Here is a 13693-nt window from a genome sequence, read left to right on the forward strand (position 1 = left end):
CACCGTGCACTTCCCGCAGCAAATTTGCCCATGTGGGGCTCCTGGGGAAGCCAGAGGGTCCTGCACCCCAACTCCGCAGTCAGCAGTGATTCTCAGCCAGCATGTAGAACAGAAGTGTTTATTAGTTGACAGGGACACAGCGTAGAACTGAGCTTGTTAACACAGAAAACAGGAACATTCAGTAAAGTCCATCTTGGGAGGAGGGGAGCCCAGAGCAAGGGCTCTGGCCCTCCCCTGCACCCCGAGCCAGCCAAGACTGACTCGCTACCAACTGCCTGGCCCCTGCCCTGCCCGTTGCTCCTACTTCAGCCTTTATCTCGCTTCCAGGGCCAAGAGTCACCTGGCTGCAACCCCCTCCTGGGTCTCAGGTTATGAAGGGGGTGCCCATAGCATTCGTGCCCACAGCCGCCGCAAAAGTCACACACACTTATTCCCATCACCTAGACATTGGTGCAATACACAGGAAAACTGAGGCACACACAGCATTCATGCAAAACAGTAAGCCTCACACAGGCTCACATACAACATAAGGGAAAATCCCTACCTCGTCACTTCAATCCCACTATGTGCCTCAGTTTCCCCACCTGTAAAATGGGGGTAATAATCCAGACCTCCTTTGTAAAGTCTTTGAGATCTGCTGGTGGAGTGTGCTAGATAAGAGGTGGGGATGAGTGTTGTATTGATCCTACAACACCACCACCCCCACTACGCATATGTTATCTCTTTTACAGATGGGGGAACTAAAGCACAGACAGACTAAGGGCTGGTCTACATTAGTCCACAGTGCAGTGGGGTACATTCTCACACACAGCGGTGCGTAGTGCATTAACTGACCCCTGTGCTACACTAACACACACTAAGGCGCCCGAAGGGAGAGAGAGCTGTTTGGGCACAGAGCGCTACCTGGAAAAGCAGATTTGGAAGAGCGAGGAAAGGGATTGTCCCCTGCTGTTTAAACCCTCCTGTGTTCAGGGAAATAGGACTCCATGTATAAGTAAATAACCAAAGAGAATCCCTGGCTTTATCATCCATTTCTCCTAATGGAAGCAACCGGCAGGGCCCCGAACTTTGGCTAGCCCATGCAAAACACGCTGGGGGGGAAGAGGGGACTCCAATTCACTTGGCCCCTGTCCTCAGCAGCTGGGCCTGTATGGGGTTGAGTGACTAAGTGGGGATTTTCCCTTGTTATATTGTATGTGAGCCCACATGAATCTTACTGTTTTGCATTAATGCTGTGTGTGACTTTTGCTGCGGCTGCTCTAGCTGCCTGCTGGGGCTGCTCCTTCGTAACCTGAGACCTAGGAGGAAGATGAGATCAGGTGACTCTTGGCCCATGAAGCGAGACAAAGGCTGGAGGAGGAGCAATGGACAGGGCAGCTGCCAGGCAGCCGGAAGCGAGTCAGTCTCGCCTGGCTTGAGGTGCAGGGGGAGGGCCAGTGCCCTGGCTATGGGCTCCCCTCCCTGCAAGATGGACTTGGCTGAAAGTCACTGATTTCTGTGCTAACAAGTTCTGCCCTACGCTGTATTCCTGCTGTCTAATAAACCTTCTGTTTTACCAGCTGGCTGTGAGTCACGTCTGACTGCAGAGTTGGGGTGCAGGACCCTCTGGCTTCCTCAGGAGCCCCGCCCGGGCAGACTTGCTGTGGGAAGTGCACTGTGTGGAAGGGATGCTGAATACGCCAAGGTTAGATCCAGGAAGGTCAAAGCTGTGTAAGCTTCTTGCCCTGGAAACAGTCTGCTCAGAGAGAGGAGGCTCCCCCAGAGTCCTGACTGGCTTCATATGGAGTAGTTTCAGAGCATCGCCCCAGTGACTCCATGACAGGGTGGCCCACCGTTTTCCCAGCCAGGCTCTCGCAGGCAGCCATGGAAGCTACATGGAGCAGCAACCTGGAGAGGCCAGCTTCAGCCGTGTGAGAAGCGGCTCCTTCCTGCTCCCCCCGCAGGCCCGACTGCCAGAGACAGGGACCAAACGTGCTGGGGGTCAGGCACAGTGGGAGAAGGACACAGCCCCTCCCCTTGCAGGTAACATGCAGTGGGGAGAGCATGGCAGCCCTGGGCTGGGTGCAGGGCAGGGGGGTTGCTGGGCTGAGGAGACACATGGGATGGAAACATGTCCTCACCTTTAGATTGTGGCCCCACAGTATCAGAAGGCATGAGTCATCTATGTCCCAGGGTCTCTGCCAATCTGACCCGGGGAGATATTCCTTCCTAACCCCAAATATGGCAATCAGTTCGACCCTGAGCAGGTGGGCAAGACCCACCAGCCAGACACCTGGGGAAGAATTCTCTGTAGTAACTCAGAGCCCTTCACATCTAGTGCCCCATTTCCAGCGGTTGGAGATATTTGTCCTTAGTAATTACAGATCGGCTCCATCCTTAAATATCACCCATACATACATCTCGCCATGATTGGGACAAGCCTTGGGCTCCTGGTTGTTGGCGGAGAACTCACACACTGCTCTCTGATGCACTGTAATGTCGACAGAACAGGAGTACTTGTGGTAGACAGGAGATCCAGGAGATCAGGGTAGCCTCTGTGGTCTCTGCCAGGTGGCACCATGACGTCTCTGGGTCACTGAGATGCCTAGCACAGCTGGGTGCATGGAGCCCCGATCTCCCATGGAGCTCCTGCTGACCAGGGATCATGACCACAGCGGGAGAGGATTGGGACTCTATGCTTAATGGAGCTCTGTGGCCGAGGGGGGAACCTGGAGCTCCAGACTTCCCTGCTGGCCTCAGTGCCATCAGCTGATTCAGACTGTTCTTCTCCGGAAAACTGATGTGGGGAGAAAACAAACGTGGTTCCTGGGAAATGTCTGTTTGACATGGGAAAGTCTGACTTTTCCTTACAAACCTCGAATGCCCCAAACCCTTCTGTTTGGAAATGCTGTGGCGATGCACCCTGAGTGGTATAGCTTGTGCTGCCTTTCTTCTCTCTGGGTAGGGCTCCCCATCCAGATTACACCCCGCAGCATGCACCACGCATCTCATCAGGAGTGGATGCATCATGGGAGATGCCATCTGGCCAGAGAGCCCAGCAGTACAGGAGGCTGGGAACACGCTCCTGAGGCACCACCTCTGCACTTCCCAATCAAAACATTTCCCATGTCCAGTTGTCTCCAAAAATTCAAAGTGACAAAAAGCCCCATTCCCCCACATGCTCTGGCAGGGGGCTCCTGCGGGCATCCCTGGGAGGTTGGCACAGAGTTCTCCAGTGTTGATGTGCACTGGAGTGTCACCCCATGATGACTTCAATTCTCCGTTCTTGCTGTATTTCATGCCCCTGCCCCTGGAATCTCTCTCGGGCAGATAGCACAACAAAGGGCGTTCTGCTGAAGTGCAAGCTTTTGGTGTCAGTGTTTGACCTCCTGCTCTCTTCAGCCAGCTTGACCTGCCAATACCCAGACTGAGCATCTAGCACACCGAGTACGCTGGCTGTGGCTGGCCTGTGAGCAGGGTCACTGAGGCTGGTGTGTTCCTGCATTATTGCTTTGCTTAGGTCTCAAGGGGCTATGCATATTCACACCACACCCATGTTTTGGGCTTTTTCCTGTTGCAACCATCAAGTTAACCCATCCCAAAGGTTCCCCCGCCTCTTCAGTAATACCCAGTTGCTCTGTACATTGGAGCCCTTCTCTGCTTTGGGCATCACTGTTCATGGCAGGCATGGGGCTGCATGCCCTGCTGGCACTGCACTGGTAGATCGCTTGATTTTGCAATATTCTGGTAAACATCCCAACCCTTCTGTGACACAGTGTGAGTGTTCGGTAATATTTTTATGAAGCCGCAGTGTGCCTCAGTTTCCCTCCGCACTTTGCATTGTGACCCAGTGGTTGCAAATGAGTTAATGCTGCTCTACTGGGAAGCTCTTGGAAGCAGATAGGAACAATCCAGAAAAGCTCTCATCACAGCTTGGCTGGCTCGTCACAGTGCTGGCTTGGCTAGAGTGGCCCTATGGCTTAATCTCTGCCTCTCTGGGCTAACCCAAGTGTGAAGGGTTCGGTCATAAAAACCCCCTTGGGACTGTTACCTGTGTACTTTGGGACTCACATTTGTCACTGGCTTGGCGAAATCTAATTATGGAACACATCGCCAGTTTGGGGGGGTCTGCCCTGCTTCTGACAATCTGCCCTGAGCCAGGAGCAGCGGAAACGCCCTAAAAGTGTGGGGGGGGAGGGGGCGCAGAGGTGCCCGAACCATGGCTCCACCTCCCCACGCTAGGACATCCACCGAGGCCCCACTCCTGTACCACCTCTTCCCCCGAGACCCACTCCTGCTCCACCTCTTCTCCCTAAGACTCTGTTCCCCTCTCGCTCCTCTCCGCCCTCTCCTACCCATCACTCGCCCTCATGGCTGGTAAAAAGTGATTGGGCTATGGCCCCCTGGCCTCTCTTACCCTCCCCCCAGTTCCGGTGCCCCTGCCCTGAGCTAGGCACTCCAGACAGCGTGACACCTGCATTTAACCCTGCACTGTCCTGCTATGCAGAGAGGACACCCTCCATAGTCTGCCGGTCTCACTGAGCTGGCAATGTTAGAGTCACGGAGTATCATAGAATCATAGAATATCAGGGTTGGAAGGGACCCCAGAAGGTCATCTAGTCCAACCCCCTGCTCGAAGCAGGACCAATTCTCAGTTAAATCATCCCAGCCAGGGCTTTGTCAAGCCTGACCTTAAAAACCTCTAAGGAAGGAGATTCTACCACCTCCCTAGGTAACGCATTCCAGTGTTTCACCACCCTCTTAGTGAAAAAGTTTTTCCTAATATCCAATCTAAACCTCCCCCACTGCAACTTGAGACCATTACTCCTCGTTCTGTCATCTGCTACCATTGAGAACAGTCTAGAGCCATCCTCTTTGGAACCCCCTTTCAGGTAGTTGAAAGCAGCTATCAAATCCCCCCTCATTCTTCTCTTCTGCAGGCTAAACAATCCCAGCTCCCTCAGCCTCTCCTCATAACTCATGTGTTCCAGTCCCCTAATCATTTTTGTTGCCCTTCGCTGGACTCTCTCCCATTTATCCACATCCTTCTTGAAGTGTGGGGCCCAAAACTGGACACAGTACTCCAGATGAGGCCTCACCAATGTCGAATAGAGGGGAACGATCACGTCCCTCGATCTGCTCACTATGCCCCTACTTATACATCCCAAAATGCCATTGGCCTTTTTGGCAACAAGGGCACACTGCTGACTCATATCCAGCTTCTCGTCCACTGTCACCCCTGGGTCCTTTTCCGCAGAACTGCTGCCTAGCCATTCGGTCCCTAGTCTGTAGCTGTGCATTGGGTTCTTCTACCCTGCACTTATCCTTATTGAACCTCATCAGATTTCTTTTGGCCCAATCCTCCAATTTGTCTAGGTCCTTCTGTATCCTATCCCTCCCCTCCAGCGTATCTACCACTCCTCCCAGTTTAGTATCATCCGCAAATTTGCTGAGAGTGCAATCCACACCATCCTCCAGATCATTTATGAAGATATTGAACAAAACCGGCCCCAGGACCGACCCTTGGGGCACTCCACTTGATACCGGCTGCCAACTAGACATGGAGCCATTGATCAGTACCCGTTGAGCCCGACAATCTAGCCAGCTTTCTACCCACCTTATAGTGCATTCATCCAGCCTATACTTCCTTAACTTGCTGACAAGAATACTGTGGGAGACCGTGTCAAAAGCTTTGCTAAAGTCAAGAAACAATACATCCACTGCTTTCCCTTCATCCACAGAACCAGTAATCTCATCATAGAAGATGATTAGATTAGTCAGGCATGACCTTCCCTTGGTGAATCCATGCTGGCTGTTCCTGATCACTTTCCTCTCATGCAAGTGCTTCAGGATTGATTCTTTGAGGACCTGCTCCATGATTTTTCCAGGGACTGAGGTGAGGCTGACTGGCCTGTAGTTCCCAGGATCCTCCTTCTTCCCTTTTTTAAAGATTGGCACTACATTAGCCTTTTTCCAGTCATCCGGGACTTCCCCGGTTCGCCACGAGTTTTCAAAGATAATGGCCAATGGCTCTGCAATCACAGCCGACAATTCCTTTAGCACTCTCGAATGCAACTCATCCGGCCCCATGGTCTTGTGCACGTCCAGCTTTTCTAAATAGTCCCTAACCACCTCTATCTCCACAGAGGGCTGGCCATCTCTTCCCCATTTTGTGATGCCCAGCGCAGCAGTCTGGGAGCTGACCTTGTTAGTGAAAGCAGAGGCAAAAAAAGCATTGAGTACATTAGCTTTTTCCACATCCTCTGTCACTAGGTTGCCTCCCTCATTCAGTAAGGGGCCCACACATTCCTTGGCTTTCTTCTTGTTGCCAACATACCTGAAGAAACCCTTCTTGTTACTCTTGACATCTCTGGCTAGCTGCAGCTCCAGGTGCGATTTGGCCCTCCTGATATCATTCCTACATGCCCGAGCAATATTTTTATACTCTTCCCTGGTCATATGTCCAACCTTCCACTTCTTGTAAGCTTCTTTTTTATGTTTAAGATCCACTAGGATTTCACCGTTAAGCCAAGCTGGTCGCCTGCCATATTTACTATTCTTTCGACTCATCGGGATGGTTTGTCCCTGTAACCTCAACAGGGATTCCTTGAAATACAGCCAGCTCTCCTGGACTCCTTTCCCCTTCATGTTAGTCCCCCAGGGGATCCTACTCATCCGTTCCCTGAGGGAGTCGAAGTCTGCTTTCCTGAAGTCCAGGGTCCGTATCCTGCTGCTTACCTTTCTTCCCTGCGTCAGGATCCTGAACTCAACCAACTCATGATCACTGCCTCCCAGATTCCCATCCACTTTTGCTTCCCCCACTAATTCTACCCGGTTTGTAAGCAGCAAGTCAAGAAAAGCGCCCCCCCTAGTTGGCTCCTCTAGCACTTGCGCCAGGAAATTGTCCCCTACGCTTTCCAAAAACTTCCTGGATTGTCTATGCACCGCTGTATTGCTCTCCCAGCAGATATCAGGAAAATTAAAGTCACCCATGAGAATCAGGGCATGCGGTCTAGTAGCTTCCGCGAGCTGCCGGAAGAAAGCCTCATCTACCTCATCCCCCTGGTCCGGTGGTCTATAGCAGACTCCCACCACTACATCACTCTTGTTGCACACACTTCTAAACTTAATTCAGAGACACTCAGGTTTTTCTGCAGTTTCGTACCGGAGCTCTGAGCAGTCATACTGCTCCCTTACATACAGTGCTACTCCCCCACCTTTTCTGCCCTGCCTGTCCTTCCTGAACAGTTTATAACCATCCATGACAGTACTCCAGTCATGTGAGTTATCCCACCAAGTCTCTGTTATTCCGATCACGTCATAGTTCCTTGACATCACCAGGACCTCCAGTTCTCCCTGCTTGTTTCCAAGGCTTTGTGCATTTGTATATAAGCACTTGAGATAACCTGTTGATCGCCCCTCATTCCCAGTATGAGGCAGGAGCCCTCCCCTCCCAGACATTCCTGCCTGTGCTTCCTCCCGGTATGCCGCTTTCCCACTTACCTCAGGGCTTTGGTCTCCTTCCCCCGGTGAACCTAGTTTAAAGCCCTCCTCACTAGGTTAGCCAGCCTGCTGGCAAAGATGCTCTTCCCTCTCTTCGTAAAATGGAGCCCGTCTCTGCCCAGCACTCCTCCTTCATGGAACACCATCCCATGGTCAAAGAATCCAAAGCCTTCTCTCCGACACCACCTGCGTAGCCATTCGTTGACTTCCACGATTCGACGCTCCCTACCCAGGCCTTTTCCTTCCACGGGGAGGATGGACGAGAACACCACCTGCGCCTCCAACTCCTTTATCCTTCTTCCTAGAGCCACATAGTCCGCAGTGATCCGCTCAAGGTCATTCTTGGCAGTATCATTGGTGCCCACGTGGAGAAGCAGGAAGGGGTAGCGATCCGAGGGCTTGATGAGTCTCGGCAGTCTCTCCGTCATATCGCGAATCTTAGCCCCCGGCAAGCAGCAGACTTCTCGGTTTTCCCGGTCAGGGCGGCAGATAGATGACTCAGTCCCCCGGAGGAGAGAGTCCCCGACCACCACCACCCGCCTTCTCCTCTTGGGAGTGGTGGTCGTGGAACTCCCAACCTCAGGACATAGCATCTCATGCCTTCCAACCAGCGAAGTCTCCTTCTGCTTTCTCGCCCCAGACATATCATCTGGTCCACTCTCGGCAACGGTACCTGCGGAGAGAACATGAAAGCGGTTAGTTACCTGTGTCTGTGTTACTGGAACCCGGACATTCCGCTTACCTCTTCTGGAGGTCACATGTTGCCAAGCTTCTTCACTGGCCTCTTGGCTCCTCTGTGCAACCTGCTCTATATCTGTAGAGCTTTGTGCCCCTAGAAGCCTATCCTGAGTTTTGTCCAGGAAATCCTCCGTTTCTCGTATGCAACGCAGGGTCGTTATCTGTTGCTCCAGACCTTCAATCTTCTCTTCCAGTATGGAGACCAGCTTGCACTTTGTACACACAAAGTCGCTTCTGTCCTGTGAAAGAAAGACAAACATGGCACATCCAGTGCAGGTCACAACAGCTGAACCCCCCCCCTTCCATATCACCTTCCTACTACGAGCTTCCTCAGAGCAGTTTGCAAGACGTAAGCCTCACTGGGCTCACTCCAGGCAAACTCCTGCTGTGAGCTGCTCTGCTGTCCCCGCTGGTTCACTGCCGCTCAGCTGGTTCCCGAAGCTCTGGCTATTTTTAAACAGCCAGGCTTCCCTGTCGCAAACAAACAGACACCCTACTGCCCGCCCCCTGCAGGCTAGCAGCCAATCAGACACTCACTCAGGCTCTCACACTGCCCCCCCCCCCCAGCAAACACACGCTGGGATACTTCCTCAGCAAGCAAACAAACACAGACTCAGATACTTACCAGTCCCAGGCAAACTCCTGCTGTGAGCTGCTCTGCTGTCCTTGCTGCTCAGCTGGTTCGCCGCCTATGGGCGGGGGAGGCTATGGGCGGGGGAGGCTAGACTTGTCCTATATTCTGTCCCAGGGATGCAGTTTGCTTGTGCCCCGGGGTTAGAGTGACCAGACAGCAAGTGTGAAAAATCAGGACAGGGGGTGGGAGGTAATAGGAGCCTATATAAGAAAAAGTTAAAATCAGGACATCTGGTCACCCTACCCGGGGTCAATGTCGCATTTCATGGGTGTTTCTTCTGGTCCCATTGGGATAGTTACCTGTGCTTCCCCTGACCTCTTCCTCCTTCTGTATCAGAGCTAAACAGGAAGCTGGGTCATTGGTGTGAAACTCCTCTCCTCGGAGGGGTGCTCCGGTTGCATGCCCAACACTTTTCTGCTTGCCTGTGAGGTGTGGTTCCTGAAGAACGGTCTGCTTTGCGGCTCTTCCCTAGCTTTGACTGCTGCACTGCACCGGTTGCAAACCTGGGTGTGTGTGTGTGTGTGCGAGTGAGTGAAAGGGGACCTGACAGTGTTCAGTCAGCTCTACTGATCAGACACCCAAAGTCCAGTTACTATGGGCGGGGGAGGTGCTGGGTCATCACCTGCACCAGACCCTACTCAGCCAGGGCTGCCTGCTACTTGTGTCAGGTGGTTGCAGCTCCCAGCCCCAGCAAAGCATGCAAGTCCCTCCTGACCTGGGCTGGGGAGGTGGGGTGGTGGGAGGAGAAAAGCAGCAAGTAATGGGGTAGGGAGGAGGGAAGAGGACTGGATGGGACAGAGTCTCAGGGGAAGAGGCGGGGCAGGGGCAGGGCCTCAGGGGGAAGCGGTGGGGCAGGGGCGGTTCTGGCACTCCTGCTGTAGCATCCAGTTTTTAAATATTACCAAGTTGGCAACCTGTGTGTGTGTGTGTGTGTGTCTCTGATTGATTGCTGGTTGTACCTCTCTGTTCATCATGTGCACATCTTGACTTGTGTTAGTAAGTGCTTGCACTTGCTTTTTGCATCATGCATGTCTCCTGTCCTCTGGCTATTCTAAAGGCTTCTCCTGGTGTTAAATTGTCCTCCATTAGTCGTTTTTTTCTTGTATTGGAGTTTGATCCCATTCAGAGTCTGTCCTGCAGTGTGTCCTCACTGTCTGGCAAAGCGCCGTCTTTTATTCTCAGCCATAGCTGGCTTACCCATTCACAGGATGACCAGACAGCAAATGGGAAAAATCGGGACAGGGGTGGGGGGTAAGAGGCGCCTATATAAGACAAAGCCCCAAATATCAGGACTGTACCTATAAAATCGGGACATCTGGTCACCCTACCCACTTATCAGTTGTTTCAACAGGCCCCTGGTAGAAAACTCTTCTTTGTATGGAGGTGTTTTTCTTTGGAAAACAATAGGCCTGAAAGAGCTTTTCTGGATTGTTCCTATCTGCTTCCACGAGCTTCCCAGTAGAGACCCCTGCTCTGCAGATATCTTTGCCTTTTTACCCAGGACACATTACAAAGGGATTGGTTCTCCGGGCCGCACACCGCCTTTCTAATTCAGCTCCTGCAAACAACAGCTCCTTCTGCTTAGCCCGGTTCTGCGCTGTGCTTCTGGTCCTGCAGCCCCTATGCAGCACATTTCTCGCCTTGTGTGGAACGAAAGCCAGGGTCTGTTTCGGTTTTGTTCTGACTCCATGTATTGCTCGCGGTGCAGACTGTTCCCAGGAATGGCGATCCACATGGGGCGGGGGGAACTACATAGGCTTTCAAACACACATTGTACACACACTCGGAGACAGCCAGTGTATCAGACTCACTGTCGGTGCCTCTAGTGGAGAGATAGCACCCTGCATAGGCGCTGACTACATGGGTGCTCTGGGGCTGGGCCAGAGATGTGTCCACCATAAGATCCTTTAATGCTCTGCCAGTGTGGCGAGGTGAGCGTAAAAAGGTATGTTGCACACAGCAACACCTAGTGGCTGAGGAGTGTAATACATTTTAGCATTCCATTACATCTCTGTCTTTAAGTTTTACATTCCTACCATAAACACTATTGACACAATCACATTGTCTTTGAAGTTCAGTAGTGATTAGTCAGTTAAGTGTCTCTGAATCGTACTGGCTTTCTAATTACCCATCCCAAACACATAACAGCTTGGTTATCTGCCTGTCCATTGGTGGCAATGACTGGCTGTGGTCAGTCTGGAAGCCTTGAGGTTCCCTTTTCTTGGTCTTCATCTGCCATGTGTAGAGTTTGTTCTGCCAATTGTTTCTTTCTGAGGTACACACTGTAGATGTTGATGGTTCCTATTGAACTCACCCTATCAGTCTCGATCACATACAATCTGGGCATTAAATTATTTTTCTTTATGCAACTGGAGTTCTCCATCCTGTTTAACACCAAAACGGTCCAGACCCGGCAGTTCTCTAACTGAGGGATGTCTCCTGTAAAAGTGTTCGAAAACTCTTAAGCCTTTTTATCCGATTTGGCTGCTCTCTTCATGTCTGGCCACTTTCGAGATAGGTACTTTTCCAAAGTCAAGACAGTAGTTCTGAGTTGTCTTCCCATCAGGAGTAGTGCTGGACTGCAACCAGTTGCACTTGTTGGTGTTGATCTGTAGCTCAGAAGAGCAAGGAATGCTATAGGATTTTCTTGGCTGTCCGTACATTTCGCTCAGCCTATCCATTCACTTGTGGATAGTGTGGGCTGCTAGTAAGGTGATCAAAATCCTATTTCATTTGGAATTACTTGAATTCTGCTGCAGTGAATTGTGGTCGGTTGTCCATCATCAGATGTTCTGGAACACCGAACTAAGCAAAAGTACACTTCAGTTTCTTGATAACACTGTAACCTGATGTATCTTTCAAGTACATTATTTCTACATACCTGGAAAAATAGTCCTCTGAATCTGCATAAATCTGCAGATAACCTCTTCCAAGGCCTGGCTGGTAGAGGTGTTGAGTTGTTGTGTTGGTCTGTTCATTCTGCAATGTTCACATGCAGATACTTCATTTCATATGTCCTTCCTGGTGCCTGGCCACCATGCTGTCTGGTTGGCCTGTTCACATTTAGTCAATCCTTGATGTGCTTCAGGGATGAGGTTTAGGATTTGTCCTCTCATTTCATTTGGAATCACAATACCATCACCTTTAATTGTGAGTCCATTTGACTCGCTTAATTGTCCGTGCACCGCAAAGTAGTCTCTTGTCACTTCCTTAGTGTTCTGTCGCTACTTGGGCCAGCCGCCCCTAGGGTAACTTAGAACTTCCTGAATCATAGACTATCAGGGTTGGAAGGGACCTCAGGAGGTCATCTAGTCCAACCCCCTGCTCAAAGCAGGACCAATCCCCAACTAAATCTGAACTAAAACTGAAGTTGTGTGTCTGTCAAGATTGCTTTTTGGAGCTGGTGAAGTCTCTTTTCTGACTCTGCTCTCCACAGCCTCCACATATGCCTTTACGTCATCTTCGAGCTCACAGGTAATTGAGTGTGATGCTGGGCTCCATGACCGGGTGTCTGCTACCACCAGATTCTTCCCAGGAACTTAATAAGTAATTGGGTTAAATCTCATTAACCTTAGCAACAGACATGGCAGTGCTTGATCCAGGTCTGTTCCATTGATGAGGGTTACAAGCGGTTTATGGTCTGTTATCAGTGTGAAAGAATCCAACCCACACAGATATCTGTAAAAGTTCTCACATGCCCATATGCATGCCAGGCATGCTTTTCAATCGGTGCATACACTTGTCTGCTGCTGTGAGCATGTGAGAACCAAATGCAGCTGGCTTCTGCTCAGATCCATGTTGTTGCAACAATACAACACCCGGGCCATAGCTTCTTACATCCGCATTGACCTTGGTGAGTCTGTACACATTGCAGTACTTGAGAACTGGATGGTTTGAGATAATTTCTTTTACCTTTTTGAAGGCAATGGCTTGATTTGGCCCCCATAACCAAGAAATGTTGGACTTTAACAGCTCATTCAGTGGCTGGGGGGCATGGATCAGCATTCATGTCACGCTCCCCGTCAGTACCCAGCCTGGGCCAGGGAAGCTAATGATCCAACCAGTGGAACAAATTCAGTGATGAACACTGGTCACGTGCCACAGGAGGCACATTGTGCATATGCTAAAAACACTGAGTGGGTTTGTCACTATAGAAAGTTCTGGTAGGTATCGACCAAGGTAATTTACCATTCCCAGTACATCTCAGTTTTGATGCGTTAGTTGGTGCATTCAATTCTCAGATTGCTTTTACTTTCTCATGGCTAGGACTATGAACCCCCAGTACAGATAGAGGTGCAAGACTGTTTTCAGGCTCTCTGCACAGGTACTACTGCAGAGAAGGATTTGGAAGAGCCCCCTGGGAGAAGGGATCAGAAGAAGACCCCATCAGCTGAAAGACATGGGATGCATTGTGCTAGGCATGGGGGTTCTATGATCACGACTCCCAAGAGAAGGAGATGAGTAGTGGTGGTTGGGGACTCCCTCCTAAGCGGGACGGAGTCATCCATCTGCCAACCAGACTGGAAGACTCAAGAAGTGTGCTGCTTGCCTGGAGCTAGAATCCAGGATGTGATGGAGTGTTTGTCGAGACTGAACAAGACCTCGGACCGCTACCCCTTCCTACTTCTCCACGTGGGCACCAATGATACTGCCAAGAATGACCTTGAGTAGATCACTGCAGACTACGTGACTCTGGGAAGAAGGATAATGGAGTTTGAGGCACAAGTCATGTTCTGTCCATCCTCTCTGTTGAAGGAAAAGGCCCAGGTAGGGACCGTTGAATTGTGGAGGTGAATGCATGGTTATGCAGGTGGTGTTGGAAAGAGGGCTTTGGATTCT

General features: G+C 51.1%; 1 protein-coding gene across 2 annotated transcripts in view; it reads left to right on the forward strand.

Moving 5' to 3' along the window:
* Nucleotides 1-1387: 1387 nt before the first annotated feature.
* The window catches only part of TEKTL1 (tektin like 1), a 37797-nt gene continuing 25491 nt past the window's right edge, over nt 1388-13693 (forward strand). For both annotated transcript variants that reach the window (XM_073311982.1, XM_073311983.1), the window contains exon 1: nt 1388-2022. The gene's annotated coding sequence lies outside the window, so the exon portion shown is untranslated. The remainder of the gene's footprint in view (nt 2023-13693) is intronic.

Source organism: Lepidochelys kempii, chromosome 14 (genome assembly GCF_965140265.1).
Source record: "Lepidochelys kempii isolate rLepKem1 chromosome 14, rLepKem1.hap2, whole genome shotgun sequence".
Classification (NCBI taxonomy): Eukaryota; Metazoa; Chordata; order Testudines; family Cheloniidae; genus Lepidochelys; species Lepidochelys kempii.